Source organism: Salvelinus alpinus, chromosome 12 (genome assembly GCF_045679555.1).
Source record: "Salvelinus alpinus chromosome 12, SLU_Salpinus.1, whole genome shotgun sequence".
Lineage (NCBI taxonomy): Eukaryota > Metazoa > Chordata > Actinopteri > Salmoniformes > Salmonidae > Salvelinus > Salvelinus alpinus.
In genome coordinates this window covers 17,491,732-17,497,731 of record NC_092097.1, presented here as the reverse complement: position 1 = coordinate 17,497,731, position 6,000 = coordinate 17,491,732, and the positions used below count along the sequence as shown (strand labels likewise).

The following is a 6,000-nucleotide window of genomic DNA, read 5'->3' as shown; positions in this document are numbered from 1 at the left end:
GAGGGAGAGCTCTGCCAGCCCTCCTCTCTACACGCCTCTCTACTCCAGCTGCCATTACCAGCCAGGACCATTACTCCACAGGTCAGCTCTGAGTCAATCCAGATGCAGACTTCCACCTGTGAAGCGTTGCCCGCGTAATAATTCACTTTCCACAGAACCCAGACACAGGCACATCCAAAGACGGCCCACCAGCCAAGTCTGCATCCCAAGCAGCAGGCTCCACCACAGTTAGGTTGAGTCTAGGTTTGTTTCTTCCTCTTTTTGGTCATATTTCTGCTCAAGGTGACCGGGAGGCGGTTCCCTGTTCCCTGCAGTCAGTCCTGTCCTCTCTTCTATGGCCCTGCTATGACAGAGCAGGGAGTTGAGGGTAATGAGATGGCATGATTGATCAGACACTTTCCGCTGGAGGCAGGCCAGTGCCGCGCTCAGGCCGGCGTGGCGTCGCAAATGGAGGGCTGTCTAACCCGGGAACTGGATGCAGGGAGGACGCAGGGAGGGTGTGTGTCCTGCTGTTCCCAACATCAGACCCCCGACATGACGCTGTTGATTGAAAAACACACACACTGTTTTTATGTTTTATTTCAAGGGCTTGTCAGTGTTGTCAGGACATGTAGTAGGGATATTTTCAGATGGTTATTTTCAAGACAAGATAGAAAGAGAGCGTTGTTTGTTAGCGATAAGTATACTGTAATCATGTGATCTGATAACTGTTTAGGGCTATGAATTGTGGAGATGGACTGCGAATGGCATAAATAAGTAAACATCTTTTCTTATGTTTTCATTGTCATTTATGTTTTTTCTTTTTTCACTTTCTCTTGTTCCCTGTCTGATTCACACACATAGGAGTTGTGTGTGTCTCCTGGGATTATCTCTCTCCTCATCTTCAAAGTGAGTGTCTGTAAACCCTCCACCAGTTCCTCTGGATGGGGATAAAACAGGCCCTGGCCTCCCCCTGCTCGCCTGCTTTCATGGCCCAGCCCACTGCCACTGTGCCTGGGCTCAGTAGGGCGAGAATGACAGGGACCAGCGGAGGCTCTGAATATGAATGTAGGATGTGGAGGGGAGGAGGGGAGATGGAGAGTGGAGGATCCAGCAGGCAGTGCTTGGCTGTCAGAGAGACGGTGGTGCAGAAAGCCTGATGTTATGCTGTGGTCTCCCCATTCAGAGGTTCTGGCTGGCCCAGGCCCTGCAGAGCTCCAGCACAATGGAGCGGAGAGAAACATTCTACAGTTTTATTGTTGAATAGCAACTTGATGCACCGCTACTCATGTGAGACGATACCTCTAAAGTTGGTGCATGGAAGGATGATTGAGTGAGAGAGAGTGTGTGAGTGATTGTTTAGTGACAACTCACCCCACACAATCTCACACCACACCCTGGACTGTGCATTGTCCAGTATGTAGGAGGTTACAGTACATTGTACAGTACATTGTTATACATACCAAACCAGAAATGAACCATAGTGCATTAATAATAATCCAAAAACAGCTGCAAATATACATTGAACATTTTAGGAATAACCTTCAATTTGATAAATTCATATTGACAGTTTAATGAGGACTCCAATCGGGACACTATGGCTTCAGATATGGAGAGCATTGCAGAGTCTGTGGGAAACCTTAGGCGGCATTATTAAAGCATTATTCCATGTAGAGCAAATTGAGGGTTTGTCTCTCTAAAGCTGATCTGAGCTCCTCTGAATCCCATCAAATCATAGCGCCTCACACCTCCATCTTAGAACCTGAGAGGGAATCTTTTCAGTGGGGAAAACATCAACAGGGATGTTGCATTCTTTGTCGTGTGTGTGCTCTTGTGTGTATTCTTCCTTCAAAATCTTATATTACGCTCCACAAAGGTTAATTGAGTCTGTTGACCCAGCAGTCACAGCATTTCTCTGTTTGGGAAAACATGTTTGTCTCACTTCCAGACAAAAATACTAATCTCTCTTTGTTCCAATGAAGTAGCGTCTAATGTGTCCAAATGCCATCTCAATCCTTCCCTTCCGCAGCAAACAGCAGGAGCTGCTCACAGCACGGTGTGGAGATGGGAAACCCTGACAGCATTATGACAGCATTGGGTTGCCTTGAATTTCCTCAATCAATCAGCACTGTCTGACTATAGGGAATCACATCACATTACCAGCCCTTCACTAATATCATTACTGTTATTGTTCTGTGTGAGATGTGGACTGGGAGAATGTGATTAGGGCTGGTGATGAATTTGCCCTGTTTTTTAGAGACCATTAACTGACTGGGATGATTGACCTGAACCAAAAGGCTTCTAGGCAGGTATTGATGTTTTCTGTGTGTTATTTTTTAATGACCGCGTTCTGGTAATCAGGAGTTTTATTGCCCCAGGGCACCGGATTGGAGTTTGTAAAACGAGTCAACAAAAGTTAAAGGTTAGGGGTAGGAGAAAGTATGTAGTTGGTTTGGTGGTGCTCATACTCCTCTCCTGTTAGTTTCATCTGCTCTGTTTTGGGGAAGGTTTGGGAGGAGGGTTGGAAGGATACTGGGAGACCCAGAGAGACAGCTACAGCACTGCTGTATGTATCTCTGCAGGCCAGACACCTAGCTTAAAGATGGCAGGCTGAGGATGTGTGGAGTCTGAGGCTCTGACTGAGGCTGTGTGGAGACTGAGGCTCTGACTGAGGCTGTGTGGGGACTGAGGCTCTGACTGAGGCTGTGTAGAGACTGAGGCTCTGACTGAGGCTGTGTGGGGGCTGAGGCTCTGACTAAGTCTGTATGTTGGGAAACACACCACTCTCTGGTGGTCACAGCCTCATGGTTTTAGCTCACACGGGCAGAGTGGTTGGAGTAAACCCTTCACAAGGTTAATTTTCTGCATCCTCAAGGAGTTGGTGAAAAACCCATGGTCATAACCCAATAGAGGAGAAAGAGAGGAGATGGGGAGAGAGAGGAGAGAGAGAGAGATAAAAGCAAGTGTATGGAGCATGCATGTGAGAGAGTGAGTGGCAGCATATGTCCCATGTAGCCTGTCAATCACTGGGTTATCTGTGCACTCAAGCAGTCCCAGGAGGCCTTAACCTGGTCAAGGTATTCCCATGGGCTTCTCTGTGCTTCGGCCTGGAGCTTGAAGGGTGCAGAAATATACAGATGAATCTGGGACTCTGACATTAGCTTAGTATTCAACTCCAACACACAACACATGCAAATGACTTATAATGATAATAATATAATAATTTAGCAGATGCCTTTTTCCCGAGCAAATAGTTAACACAAACTGTACTTAACACGGGAACCATGTCAGCTCCACAAACATGGGGAAGGAAATGAAATAACAAACCTTACTCAGTCTGAGTCTCCTCAAACCTAATGGACACTGGACAGATACAGCTCCATTGTGTCTGTGCATAGGGGCACAGATTAATAATGAGTGCATTGGGTGCATATCTCTCCCTGGGAGAGAGAGTGACATGGCTCAGTGGGAGAGAGAGTGACATGGCTCACTGGGAGGGAGAGTGACATGGCTCAGTGGGAGAGAGAGTGACATGGCTCAGTGGGAGAGAGAGTGACATGGCTCAGTGGGAGAGAGAGTGACATGGCTCAGTGGGAGAGAGAGTGACATGGCTCAGTGGGAGAGAGAGTGACATGGCTCAGTGGGAGAGAGAGTGACATGGCTCAGTGGGAGAGTGACATGGCTCAGTGGGAGAGTGACATGGCTCAGTGGGAGAGTGACATGGCTCAGTGGGAGAGAGAGTGACATGGCTCAGTGGGAGAGAGAGTGACATGGCTCAGTGGGAGAGAGAGTGACATGGCTCAGTGGGAGAGAGAGTGACATGGCTCAGTGGGAGAGAGAGTGACATGGCTCAGTGGGAGAGAGAGTGACATGGCTCAGTGGGAGAGAGAGTAACATGGCTCAGTGGGAGAGTGACATGGCTCAGTGGGAGAGTGACATGGCTCAGTGGGAGAGTGACATGGCTCAGTGGGAGAGTGACATGGCTCAGTGGGAGAGAGAGGGACATGGCTCAGTGGGAGAGTGACATGGCTCAGTGGGAGAGAGAGTGTTCATGGCTCAGTGGGAGAGAGACATGGCTCAGTGGGAGAGAGAGTGGCATGGCTCAGTGGGAGAGTGACATGGCTCAGTGGGAGAGTGACATGGCTCAGTGGGAGAGTGACATGGCTCAGTGGGAGAGTGACATGGCTCAGTGGGAGAGTGACATGGCTCAGTGGGAGAGAGAGTGACATGGCTCAGTGGGAGAGAGAGTGACATGGCTCAGTGGGAGAGAGAGTGACATGGCTCAGTGGGAGAGTGACATGGCTCAGTGGGAGAGTGACATGGCTCAGTGGGAGAGTGACATGGCTCAGTGGGAGAGTGACATGGCTCAGTGGGAGAGAGAGTGACATGGCTCAGTGGGAGAGTGACATGGCTCAGTGGGAGAGAGAGTGACATGGCTCAGTGGGAGAGTGACATGGCTCACTGGGAGGGAGAGTGACATGGCTCAGTGGGAGAGTGACATGGCTCAGTGGGAGAGAGAGTGACATGGCTCAGTGGGAGAGAGAGTGACATGGCTCAGTGGGAGAGAGAGTGACATGGCTCAGTGGGAGAGAGAGTGGCATGGCTCAGTGGGAGAGAGAGTGACATGGCTCAGTGGGAGAGAGAGTGACATGGCTCAGTGGGAGGGAGAGTGACATGGCTCAGTGGGAGAGAGAGTGGCATGGCTCAGTGGGAGAGAGAGTGACATGGCTCAGTGGGAGGGAGAGTGACATGGCTCAGTGGGAGAGTGACATGGCTCAGTGGGAGAGAGAGTGACATGGCTCAGTGGGAGGGAGAGTGACATGGCTCAGTGGGAGAGAGAGTGGCATGGCTCAGTGGGAGAGAGAGTGACATGGCTCAGTGGGAGGGAGAGTGACATGGCTCAGTGGGAGAGTGACATGGCTCAGTGGGAGAGAGAGTGACATGGCTCAGTGGGAGGGAGAGTGACATGGCTCAGTGGGAGAGAGAGTGACATGGCTCAGTGGGAGAGAGAGTGACATGGCTCAGTGGGAGGGAGAGTGACATGGCTCAGTGGGAGAGTGACATGGCTCAGTGGGAGAGAGACATGGCTCAGTGGGAGAGAGAGTGACATGGCTCAGTGGGAGAGTGACATGGCTCAGTGGGAGAGTGACATGGCTCAGTGGGAGAGTGACATGGCTCAGTGGGAGAGTGACATGGCTCAGTGGAAGAGTGACATGGCTCAGTGGGAGAGTGACATGGCTCAGTGGGAGAGTGACATGGCTCAGTGGGAGAGAGAGTGACATGGCTCAGTGGGAGAGTGACATGGCTCAGTGGGAGAGAGACATGGCTCAGTGGGAGAGAGAGTGACATGGCTCAGTGGGAGAGTGACATGGCTCAGTGGGAGAGAGAGTGACATGGCTCAGTGGGAGGGAGAGTGACATGGCTCAGTGGGAGGGAGAGTGACATGGCTCAGTGGGAGAGTGACATGGCTCAGTGGGAGAGTGACATGGCTCAGTGGGAGAGTGACATGGCTCAGTGGGAGAGTGACATGGCTCAGTGGAAGAGTGACATGGCTCAGTGGGAGAGAGAGTGACATGGCTCAGTGGGAGAGTGACATGGCTCAGTGGGAGAGAGAGTGACATGATTCAGTGGGAGAGAGAGTGACATGGCTCATTGGGAGAGAGAGTGACATGGCTCATTGGGAGAGATAGTGACATGATTCAGTGGGAGAGAGAGTGATATGGCTCAGGGGGAGAGAGAGTGACATGATTCAGTGGGAGAGAGAGTGACATGGTTCAGTGGGAGAGAGAGTGACATGGCTCAGTGGGAGAGTGAGTGACATGGCTCAGTGGGAGAGAGAGTGACATGGCTCAGTGGGAGAGAGAGTGACATGGCTCAGTGGGAGAGTGACATGGCTTAGTGGGAGAGTGACATGGCTCAGTGGGAGAGTGACATGGCTCAGTGGGAGAGAGAGTGACATGGCTCAGTGGGAGAGAGAGTGACATGGCTCAGTGGGAGAGAGAGTGACATGGCTCAGTGGGA

The 6,000-nt window shown here is 51.0% G+C and overlaps 1 protein-coding gene across 2 annotated transcripts in view; it reads left to right on the top strand.

Annotated features, from left to right (window-relative positions):
- Positions 1–6,000, top strand: part of LOC139535631 (chemokine-like protein TAFA-1) — a 287,983-nt gene that overhangs the window by 168,621 nt on the left and 113,362 nt on the right. The window lies entirely within an intron of this gene.